The sequence below is a fragment of the Prionailurus bengalensis genome, chromosome X (genome assembly GCF_016509475.1).
Source record: "Prionailurus bengalensis isolate Pbe53 chromosome X, Fcat_Pben_1.1_paternal_pri, whole genome shotgun sequence".
NCBI classification, from domain to species: Eukaryota; Metazoa; Chordata; class Mammalia; order Carnivora; family Felidae; genus Prionailurus; species Prionailurus bengalensis.
Window position 1 is genome coordinate 122,266,679 of NC_057361.1, and position 12,836 is coordinate 122,279,514.

Sequence of the window (12,836 nt, forward strand, 5' to 3'; positions counted from 1 at the left end):
ATGAATTGACATATTAACAGTGTTTCTCATGGGGGCCCAGTGTGCAATGGCTGCAAACAGTAGCCTCCTTGGTAGTGTATGCAGCCTATTGATTGTATGGGTTGCCCTAAGAGACCTTGGAGACAGCCCTTTCCAGTAGACATTGATGTCTGACCTCACGCTATCACCAATTTAGGCTCCAGACAGGTATGAGGTGTGCCAGGGTCCACATTAGCCAAATCATCATGTCCATCTGTACCAAGCTACAGAACAAGAAGCATGTGATTGAAGCCCTACACAGGGCCAAGTTCAAGTTCCCTGGCTGCCAGAAGATCCACTTTCCAAGAAGTGGGGCTTTACTAAGTTTAATATAGATGAATTTGAAGACATGGTGGCTGAAAAGTGTCTCATCCAAGATGGCTTTGGGGTCATATACATCCTTAATTGTGGCCCCTTGGACAAATGGTGGGCTCTACACTCATGAGAACCTCGGCACTGCCCCCCTCCCTGTTCATGCCACCAATAAATCCTTCTTCCTGTCAAAAAAAAAGTGTTAACAATATTGAGACTCTAACCTATGAATATAGTATATTTATACATTTACATAGGTTTCCTTTAATTTTCTGTCAACAATATTTTCTAGTTTTCAGTGTAAAGATCTTACATATCTTTTGTTAAATTTATTCTTAGGTATTTGATTGTTTTTAGGTGGTACTGTATATTAAACAATTTTTTTTTACTTATCCTGATCTATATAAATTAAATTGGTTTTTAAACTCTGGCTTTATATCAACATTGTTAAATACACTTATTAATTCATTGTTTTAGATTCTTTTGGATTTCCTATGTAAACAATCATGCCTCATGTCAATGATAGTTTTTTATTTCTTCCTTTCGACTCCTTATGCCTTTTATATGTTTTCCTTGCTTGATTTAACTGTCTAGGACCTCCAGGACAGTGTTAAATAGAAGTGTTGCTAGCAGATATCGTTGTCTTATTCTTGATCTCAGGAAAAATTTTAAAAGTATCAATTCAAATAAAAAACAAATTTTTTGGTAGTTACATTTATTCAGACTAAAAAAAGTTGCCTTTTCTTCCAAGTTTGCTGTGAGTTATTTTTAAAGTCAAGTGGGAGCACAATTTTATTAAATGCCTTTTCTGCATCTATTGAAATGATCATATAATTTTCTAGCTTTTTCTTGTTAATATGCTAAATTCCACTAATTGATTTTCTCATAAACTTCACATGGTACAGATGTATTATCATTGCTAAATACCACTGGATTAGATTTATACATATATATTATTGTTTACAATTTTCATTTCTTTCTTAAACCACTTTATTAAGTTATATTTGACATGTTGAAAGCTGTACATATTTAATGTATATGACTTGATGAGTTTGGGGATAAGTATATACCTGTGAAACCATCACCACCATTAAGACCATAGACATACCCATCACCTTCCAAAGTTCCTTCCTGCCCCCTTCATTATTATGGTTCTGTGATTTTCATTTCTTGTAATTTCCCCCAAGTTTTGGCTTATGCTGGCTTCATAAAACATGTTGGCAGATATCCCTTTTTTCTGATCTCTGGAAGTGTTTGTGTAAGATCAATGTTATTTCTTCTTTAAGTGTTTGAAAGAACTTATCAGTGAAGACATTTAGGTATGAGGTTTAACTTTGTTAAGAGGTTTTTGGGGGGAGGATTTTTTTTAAGTTTTTGAAAATATAATTTATTGTCAAATTGGCTTACATACAACACCCAGTGCTCATCCCAACAAGTGCCCTCCTCAATACCCATCATCCATTTCCCCTCTCCCCCACCCCCCCATCCACCCTCAATTTGTTCTCTGTATTTAAGAGTCTCTTATGGTTTACTTCCCTCCCCTGCTGTTTGTAACTATTTTTCCCCCTTCCCTTCCCCCATGGACTTCTGTTAAGTTTCTCAAGATCCACATATGAGTGAAAATATATGATATCTGCCCTTCTCTGACTGACATATTTCACACAGCACAATACCTTCCAGTTCCATCCACGTTGCTGCAAATGGCATGATTTCGTTGTTTGGCGGGGGGATTTTAATAAGAAGTTTCATTTCTTACACACATATAGGAGTCTTTCTTCTTGTGTCACTTTTTTTATTTTTTTATTTTTTATTTTTTAAAATTTATATCCAAATTAGTTAGCATATAGTGCAACAGTGATTTCAGGTGTAGATTCCTTAGTGCCCCTTACCCAGTTAGCCCATCCCCCCTCCCACAACCCCTCCAGTAACCCTCAATTTGTTCTCCATATTTAAGAGTCTCTTCTGTTTTGTCCCCCTCCTGGTTTTTGTATTATTTTTGTTTCCCTTCCCTTACGTTCATCTGTTTTGTCTCTTCAAGTCCTCATATGAGTGAAGTCATATGATTTTTGTCTTTCTCTGACTAATTTCACTTAGCATAATACCCTCCAGTTCCATCCACGTAGTTACAAATGGCAAGATTTCCTTCTTTCTGATTGCTGAGTAATACTCCATTATATATATATATATATATATATATACACACACACACACATTGTGTATATATATACACATACATTGTGTGTGTGTGTGTGTGTGCACACACACATACATCGATGGATGAATGGATAAAGAAGGCATGGTATATATATATATATATATATACACACATTTGGGCTCTTCCCATACTTCGGCTATTGTTGACAGTGCTGTTATAAACATGGGGTGCATGTGTCCCTCCAAAACAGCACACCTGCATCCCTTGGATAAATACCTAGTAGTGCAATTGCTCTACTGGTTGTAGGGTCGTAGGGTAGTTCTATTTTTAGTTTTTTGAGGAACCTTCATACTGTTTTCCAGAGTGGCTGCACCAGCTTGCATTCCCATTCTTGTGTCATTTTTTATTGAATTGTGTTTCTCAAGAAATTTGTCTGCTTCTGTGAGCGCTGCTTCTGACCCCTTCTCTCACTTTTGTTTTCCTGGGTCTCCCAAGTACACTTCCTACCATGTCTCATTTCCATCCTTTCTGCTCTCCATTCTTCTTTCTAGATATTATCTATCGACCTATCTTTTAATGCACTAATCCTGTTTTCAACTTTGCCCAACCTGCTGTTAAATCCATCTGTGGAGGTCTTAGTTTTAGTTATTTTATTTTCTGTTGCAGACTTCCCATTTGGCTTTTTATTATAGTTTCCAGTTCTCTGAGGAAAATTTCTCTCTTGCCATGTATTTTCTTGAACCTCTTCATCACAGTTCTTTCAGAGTGTGTGTGTGATGACTCCAGTATCACCCGTGTTTCTGTTTCTATCTTCTCTCTATTGCTCCTGGTCTTTATTTGTATGACTGTAAATTTTGATTGAGTGCCCAAAATTATGTATGAAAAATTGTAGAGGCTCCAGATCATGTTATCCTCCTCCAGAGAGGATTACCCCTCTCTTCTGGGCAGGGAACAGAGATTCAGATTGGCTTACTTCAACTAGAGACTTTGCTGACTCAAGGCTAGTTTGCAGTTTTTATATGTCCAGGTTTGCCTCTGGTTCACCCCCACTTCTAGGGTGTAGGCCTCTAGGAATTCCGCGTAAGAATCAGGGTTGTTTGCTACAGCTCTTTCTTCTTGACGGGTAATAACCTCCTCTTTTTCTCTCCCCAGCACTGTGAGCTTGTTATAAAAATGCTCTGCCTTGCCGATGTTTTCTGCCTGACTTCTTAGCCTCATTCTGTCTGCGCAACTTAAACTGTAAATGCCTCTAGAAGAAAACCAAGTGTTAGATCCAAGTGTTAGATTCTATTCTACGTCCTATCTCTCTAGGATCTTGGTCTCTCAACAGTCTTGGCAACTCCAAACTTTATTGTTGGTCTTCCTAACCCCATGAGTTAACCTAAAGTTGATCTGCCGGCTTCTTTGTTTCATGATCTCTGCCGAAAAGATCTTGAGGGAAAAGTAATGTGCAGAAAGTAAGGCTTATCTTAATGAGCCTCTCTTTTTTCTTGATCTGATCTCTCAAGTCTTGGCTGCTTCAGTAGTCCCTTGATTCCTTCCCAAAAGATGTTTTTTAAAACCCAACTTTTCTAGCTTTTCTTATTGGAATATTGATCTGCTAGAAGGCTGCTCTATCACAGAAGTCTTCTGAACTCATGATTAAAATGTGTGTGTATGTGTATTCATGCATTTCCCTTTATCTCTGTACATTGATCAGAAGGATATAGGAGTGGGGCGCCTGGGTGGCTCAGTCGGTTGAGCGTCCGGCTTTGGCTCAGGTCATGGTCTCACAGTTTGTGAGTTCAAGCCCAGCTTCAGGCTCTGTGCTGACAGCTCAGAGCCTGGAGCCTGCTTCAGATTCTGTGTCTCCCTCTCGCTCTGCCCCTCCCCTGCTCATGCTCTGTCTCTCTGTGTCTCTCAAAGATAAATAAACATTAAAAAAAAAAAAAGGAGATAGGAGCAAAAACTCTCCAGTAGCAGTGAACACTCCTACCACTCAGATCTTGGTTTCTATACATCATTTCCAACTAAGATGAATCAGGTTTCCTTGAAAAAATAGCTAATTTCAAGGAAAGTACAAGATGAGCCTGAGTATCTTGCTGGACCAGAAATTAAGAAAAAGATCAGAGGGGCGCCTGGGTGGTCTCAGTTGATTAAGTGTCCACCTCTTGATTTTGGCTCAGGTCATGATCTCATGGTTCATGAGTTCAAGCCCTGCATCAGGCTCTGTGTGGACAGTGTGGAGCCTTCTTGGGGTTCTCTCTCTCTCTCTCTCTCTCTCTGTTCCTCCCCCTGCTTGTGCTTTCTCTCTCTCAAAATAAAAAACTTAAAAACAAGAAAAAGAAAAAGATCAGAGAATGATGGGAACATGTCATAAGGACACAGAAGCCAAACTGAAGGGACACCAACTAGCTAAGCCTGGAATAATTTGAACATCAAAAATTATGATGGTAGGGGTACCTGACTGACTCAGTTGGAAGAGCATGCAACTCTTGATCCTGGAGTCATGGGTTCAGGCCCCATGTTGAGTGTAGAGATTACTTAAATAAATAAATAAACTTAAAAAAAATAATGATGGTAATACCTTATAATACATTGAGTTATGAAAATTCATGACTCCATGATAATATTTAAAATCAGAGAATAAAAGAGGAAAGCTCTGTTTTTGTTTTTATTTTTACAGAAGGATGCCAGCTATTAAATGTAAAAGGAATGGTTTAATTAGAAAATTGCTGTTGTCCGACTTCGACTCAGGTCGTGATCTCATGGATGGTGGGTTCGAGCCCCAAGTCTGGCTCTGTGCTGACAGCTCAGAGCCTGGAGCCTGCTCCTGATTCTGTGTCTCCCTCTCTCTCTGCCCCTCCCCTGCTTGTTCTCTGTCTCTCTCTGTCTCTCAGAAATACACATTTAAAAACTGTAAAATAGATATATATTTAAAAAGTGAAAATTGCTGTTTTATAACCCTCAAAATATTGAGGGTTATAACTCTCAAAATAATTGGTTGAGGTAAAGATCATCAGATGATGCAAATATGACTGGGTAAAATGTTCCTGGGAAGTCTCAAATTATCACTCCACAGATTACTTTTAATAAAGGGGAGAATGTGCTCTTGCAATGGGAAATTCCAGTGGTCACCACCTTAACCAAGGAGTTAAGCCCGGCAGTGCCAGTAACGGTTTAGCCTGACACCAAGTGCCTTCAGTATGACCCAGTGGGAGGTACACGATGTCATTTGTGTGATGTTCCTGCTGGAAATGTTTTACCTGAATCTCATCATGAGGAAACAGACAATTCTGTAATGTGGGGAATGATGAAGGACAACTGAGCTGGAGTCTTCAAAGGATTTGATGTCATGAAGGACAGAAGGAGTCAGGGGGATTGTTCTGGATTGTAGGACCATAAAGAGATACAAACTAAATGCTCTGAATGTCTTGAGTGTATCCTGGATTGGAAAAACAGAAGCCACAAAGGGCGTTTTGGGGACAACAGAAGAAATTTTAGTAAAGGCTAAATGCTGAATACTGAATTTCTGCTGATTTTTTTGGAGTGTGCAAATGTAGTTAAATGAAGGGATCTTATTCTTGGGAAATGGATACTGAAATATTTCATGGGGAAGTGTCATGATGAAAGTAACCTACTTTTCTATGATTTGAAAAAAAGGAAATGTGGGTGTGTAGCCAGATGGACTGGGTGTAGCAAGATGTTAACAGTTGGTGAACACAGGTGAGGGGTATTTGGGGTTGAAAATGAAGAAAAGAAAACCCTTGTAGCTTTTTACTGTTTCTTTTTTCCCAACAAAAATCCACAAGATGGCAGTAGAGGAACACTCTTAAAATGTGTTTCTCTGCAGCCTTCTATAAGGTGACCTTATTATCTGATTTGAAAAGCAAGATGTGAAATCCAACAAAGGATTGTTTTTGCTTTGTGAACACATTTATATGAAAAATTGTACATAAGTATGAACACAAAATGCTATTTGGCTGTGTCATTCTATGAATTGTTTTTATTCAAATACCATTTTGTTAAATTTGGTCCAAACTGTATCTGAAATGCTGTGTGTATGGGCATTTCTTTCTGGTGAGAATATCCGCAACTTTCACCATGTCTCAGAGTAGTCCGTTATCACCCCCCAAACAGAGAAGGTTGAGGGGTTCAAGAAAGTGGCACTATGTCAATGCCTCAATGACATTAGAGTTGGTGGTAGTTTAAACCGTTTTTTTCTGTAATAAGTTCTCTGAAAGTATTTGAGTTTAATGCAGTGCCTTGGCAATGAGTATTTGTTAAATGGATTGATGTAGGAATGAACGGATATAGATGGATGCAAGTCAGAAGACCTAGGTGTGAACAAAAATAAACTCAAAATGGATGAAAGACCTCAATGTAAGACAGAAAGCCATCAAAATCCTCGAGGGGAAAGCAGGCAACAACCTCTTTGATCTTGGCCGCAGCAACTTCTTACTCAACACATCTCCAGAGGCAAGGAAAACAAAAGCATAAATGATCTATTGGGACCTCATCAAAATAAAAACTTCTGCACAGCAAAGGAAACAATCAGCAAAACTAAAGACAACTAATGGAATGGGAGAAGATATTTGCAAACGACATATCAGATAAAGGTTAGTATCCAAAATCTATAAAGAACTTATCAAACTCAACACCCAAAAACCAAATAATCCAGTGAAGAAATGGGCAAAAGACATGAATAGACACTTCTCCAAAGAAAACATCCAGATGGCCAACTGACACATGGAAAAATGCTCCACATCACTCATCATCAGGGAAATACAAATCAAAACCACCATGAGATACCACCTCACACCTGTCAGAATGGCTAACATGAACAACTCAAGCAACAACAGATGTTGGTGAGGATGTAGAGAAAGAGGATCTCTTGCATTCCTGGTGGGAATGCAAGCTGGTGCGGCCACTCCGGAAAACAGGATGGAGGTTCCTCAAAAAATTAAAAGTAGAACTACCTTATGACCCAGCAATTGCACTACTATTTATCCAAGGGATACAGGTGTGCTGTTTTGAAGAGACACGTGCACCCCAATGTTTATAGCAGCTCTATCAACAACAGCCAAAGTATGGAAAGAGCCCAAATCTCCATCGATGGATGAATGGATAAAGAAGATGTGGTATACATATACAATGGAGTCTTACTCGGCAATCAAAAAGAACGAAATCTTGCCATTTGCAACTACATGGATGGAACTGGAGGGTATTATGCTAGGTGAAATTAGTCAGAGAAAGACAAACATCATATGACTTCACTCATATGAGGACTGTAAGACACAGAACAGATGAACACAAGGGAAGAGAAGCAAAGAAGCAAAAATCATATAAAAACAGGGAGGCACCAAAACATAAGAGAGTCTTAAATATGGAGAACAAACAGAGGGTTACTGGACGGGTTGTGGGAGGGGTGATGGGCTAAATGGGTAAGGGGCATTAAGGAATCTACTTCTGAAATCATTGTTGTACTATATGCTAACTAACTTGGATGTAAAATAAAGAAATAAAATTAAAAAATTAAAAAAAGAAGACCTAGGTGTGAATATGACACTCCATGTCCCTCCGCCCTACCCTACTCCCCAAACCCACATACCAAAATCAAATGTATTTAGCAAAATATTTGTGGTCACATAAAGCAATTCCATGCCAAACAGAATCTGTTGTTTGCATCTGTTTATTGTTTTACTTCCCAAAGAAAAATAGTTTATTGGTCAATGGAGATGCTAGCCATATAAAACTTTCTCTTTATAAACAATTATCAAAGGAGTTCATTTTTAATTTTTAAAATATTTATCCCCCCCCCCCCACATATATATACATGAGAGGGGAGGGGCACGGAGAGAGAAAATTACAAGCCCGGTTCGTGCTGTCAGTGCAGAGCCCAATGAGGGGCTCGAACTCATACACCGAGAGATCATGACCTGAGCTGAAATCAAGAGTCAGATGCTTAACTGACTGAGCCACCCAGAGACCCTCAGGAGTTCACTTTTTCATGACAACATAAGCCAAGCTTCTTGTGACTACAGAAAGCTTCTACTGTCTGGTGAGTGTCACCTGTGCCTCTTGGTTTCCTTCTAAAGTTCCTGGTTTGGATCAGGACTAAGTTTCCACAGATTGCAATACGAGCCACATAACACTCTTCTTTTGATGAACTAACCAAAGAGGAGGCTTTGTTTTCAGTGGAATTGAAAAACAACCTGGCAGATAGCTGTCTTCAAAACTTGTGTATTGACTTGATTGTAGAAGAAAATCCCTGCTAAACATCTTGATCTGGCTATCTGGGTGGTATGCGTTTTTTTTGTTTTGTTTTGTTTTTACTATCTGGGTGGTATGGATTTTTTTTTTAAAGGCTCATGTATTAGAATCAACCAAAGGAAAATAAAATGCCCATTTGAGCTGTGTTGGCAGTGTGCAGTTGGTTTAAAGTATCATTTACTGAATTCTTATCATGTTTTTGCTCTCTCAACTTCATTAATGTTAGAGGATTCCTCGTTGAGGATTATGAACTAACAGTAGTTAGCAATGTGACTGCAAGTGAGAGACGAAATAGTAAAATAGGTATATCTTTAGAAAGGAACTTTTAACTTCTTTCCCCCTGCACCTTCAAAGATGTTTTTTTTTTAATGAGAACATAGTCTGAATAACGATATAAAGGGAGCATATGTTGGCACAATCCTCTGAGACCTACATATGCTGAATATAATTGTTGCTCAGTATAATCAATTCTGTCATTCATCTTGAACAGACCCCAAACCAAAGAATGCCAATTAATTAACTTATAAATTATATCCTTTCTACATTCAAAGCTATTTACGATATTAAAAGACCTGAAATGGAACAATAAAAATAAACGTATAAATTTAAAAGGACAAATTGTTTAGAAGGAATGAGATAACTGTACGAGGAATATGGAATGACTTCTCCACAGCAGAGAGCAGAGTTAGCTCTGAGCTTTCTGGTTCCCAAGCCAAAAAGGCAAGCAGGTTGGCTCTGTTGTTTGTATTTATACTAAAGGAAGAGTATTACAAGAAATTTATTGTATGGTACCTTGGGTAAGCAACATTGAGTGACATATTGGACAATGTTATTGATTAGACGTTTACAAAAGACACAGAAACCTTTGACTGAGTATTTTCTCCATTTACCATCTCTAGAAACGCAGACAAAATATCCAGTTACAATTCAATCACTGAAAAACTTTCTTTGGAGAAACTGAGGGTATACAGTGCAGGAGCATATCTTCCTGAAGATCCAAACCAATTGTTTTCAAATCTGGCTGCACATCAGAATCAACGGGGAAGCTCTTAGAAATTCAGATTCCATGGTCCATCATGCATCTCCAAAGATTCTCATTCTGAAGGTCTGGGTTTGGGTCCAAGAGCCTATAGTTATTGACGTATCCACTCATGCACATCCTGGTTTGGGGGCTACTGATCTATGATACACAATCGGCATAGTGTGTTTTCCTCTAGCATCTATTTTATTTGAAGGTACAAAATTAAAAAAAAATGTCCTATGAAAACAAGCAGATGAATTATGAATCAGAATTCCAATTTTGCCTTCATTTCTGAAATTAAACATGAGCCTGAGACCTTTAATGCTTGCGACGGTCATTTGGGGCTGTGTTCCCAGACCCTGAGGAGATGGAGTTCATGCCTCAGTACTGTTGAAGTATTTACGGTGTTTAGAGCATCTAGGGAATTGCATCAGTCAGGGTTCAGTGCCTAGAAAATCCTTGGAAGGACTCAAAGATTGAGGATCCGGAGGCACCACTGTAACTGGGACCCAGAGGCCAGAAGATGCTGCTCCAGCCCCTGCCAACAGTGCTGCTGCCTCCACTACTTCTCAGTGACACTCGACCAGCAGTGACGACGGCAGCAGGAAGGTGGTCTTCGCCTCGCTTCCACCTTCCAAATCTTGTGCAAGTGCATCTCAGTGGCTATATGGAATTCGCATCCAGAATCCTGGATGTAAGAGAGCCTGGGAAATTGACTTTTTTGTTTTTCCATCCCCGTGGTCTGTAGGCAGGTACATGGAAGAGGGCAGGAATGGAAACTGTCCAAGGACACTGTCAAACACAACCATGAGTCAAAAGTGCTTAGCGGCTGGATGTAACCGGCTAGGGAAGGCCCTGAAAGTTACAACAATGGAGATATTGCTGTCCATTTGTAAAGCCGAGTGAGATAGTCTTTTTAGACACTGGCTAAAATGGGAATTAATTTTTCACTTTTATGGAAGACATTCTATAGATGACTCTGTCCCCCAAATGGCATTTGTTATTGGCACTGGCATCTGAGCCAAATATCTTCAAGCGAGAATTTATAAATCACATTTTTTCCCCAAATAATAAGTTGCTTATGAAAAACTTTTCCTTGGGGGTGTCTGGGTGGCTCAGTTGGTTAAGCATCTGACTCTTGGTTTCGGCTCAGGTCATGATCTCACAGTTCGTGGGTTTGAGTCCCACATCAGGTTCTGCACTGATAGTGTGGAGCCTGCTTGGGATTTTCTCTCTCTCTCTCTCTCTCTCTCTCAAAACAAATAAACTTAAAAAAAAGAAAAGCTGTTTCCTTCAATATGTATGTGATTGAATCTGAGTTATATGTGAATTGCTTTCCTGTTACTTTGCTTCGCGTGTGCGTGCTTCCTGGAAGGCTTTACTGAGGTGGGAGGTAGGCTGGCGATTCCCCTAGGATTGTCCAGACATGGGCTATTCAAGGCTGACTTTAGCCTGAGTGTATCTGTGTTGGTGTGGTGTCAGAAGGGAAACTTCTCTGAGAGGATCTCTTTAACAATAAATATTGAGCACTTGTTCTCTGCCTAGCATTGTGCTAAATGCTTGCCATATATTATTTCTCTAATGCTTACGGCTCCTCAAGGTATGTGTTACTACCCTCATTCTACAGATGAGAAGACAAGCACGAGGAGGTTAAATCACTTTCCAAGGTGACAGAGCTAGTAAATGGCAGAGCCAGAATTTGAACCCAGGTGTCTGAGGCCAAAGCGTCACTGCCTTACGTGACACTGAGGAGAACTGCTGAGATCTCTTTTCTGTTTTACTCTTATTATCCCCTTAGTTCCTCCATTTGGGCCCAATGTATGACCAGACTCTGCAATATTGAGGGTAATAGTGCATTTAAGGGGGGGAGGGAACATTTTTAGTATGAGTTAAGATACCCACCCAAGGATTCAGGCAGGCCAAAAGTCTCTGGTTTTTATTCTGATTATGGAATAATCGATTGTTCCAGTGCAGATGTAAGACAAGAATCCTCTTATTTCCCCCTCCTTTCATGCAATTTGCAGTATCTGATTATGGGGTGAGGCTATATAGTACCTTCCGTGTATTCCTATAATGCTTGGGATTTAGTGAAATATATTGGGGAAAATAATAACAAGGTAGAGAAATAACATGCATTTGTCCAGTGTCTTGTCTGAACAAATTCTGAGTTAAAGAACTTTCTCTCAGAAAACCATGAGTATTGAGGAATGGCAATTTGTTGCTTGTCATTGGAGTGATGGCAACAGAATTGGAGTGATTTCTGCTCATTCTCTCACTTGTTATCCCATAATTTCACCATCCCAGTTTTGTTTGTGGCAAAGGACCATACATGGTCAAAGAGAGCAATTTCTATCCATGATAACACATCCAACTCAACAGTACAATAAGTACAGTTGCCCTAATCCCACAAGCATCTGGTAAAGTGCTTCTCAAATGAGGCACCGTTTGTTTGAGGAGAGATTTTTTTAATGTTTTTTATTTATTTTTAAGACAGAGACAGAGCATGAGTGGGGATGGGCAGAGAGAGAGGGAGTCACAGAATCCGAAGCAGGCTCCAGGCTCTGAGCTGTCAGCACAGAGCCCGACGTGGGGCTCGAACTCACGCACTGAGAGACCATGACCTGAGCTGAAGTCGGACGCCCAACCTACTGAGCCACCCGGGTGCCCCCGAGGCACCATTTGTACTTTGGGAGGGACCGTTCTTCTTTGGGAAAGGCTACAAGTAGGTTGTTTAAGCGTTTCTGACTTCAGGGCACTAAGTGTCTAGTAGCCTGGAGTCCATTCTGGAGAGGCAGAATGGGCCAGGGCTCTGCCTCATCCATGCTGTGACTCAGATTAGGGAAGGCTGATTTTCTGTGGGACATTTCTCCAGGGAAAACTGCCTGAATCACAGAGAATTAGTTTGCTTAAAATAGAATCACCAGATAAAATATGGGATGCCCAGTAAAATATTAACTGCAGATAAACAATGAACAATTTTTTTGTATAAATATGCCTGCTAAATTTAACTTGAGCGCCTTGTATTTTTATTTGCTGAAACTGGCAAATAATCAGGCCACCCAAACACAAGGTCAGTTG

At 39.7% G+C, this 12,836-nt stretch overlaps 1 non-coding gene across 1 annotated transcript; it reads left to right on the forward strand.

Annotated features, from left to right (window-relative positions):
* LOC122478125 lies at positions 1-128 on the forward strand. Its single transcript, XR_006295875.1, has one exon. It is a non-coding gene; the product is annotated as a small nucleolar RNA SNORA70 (small nucleolar RNA).
* The last annotated feature ends 12,708 nt before the right edge of the window (positions 129-12,836 follow it).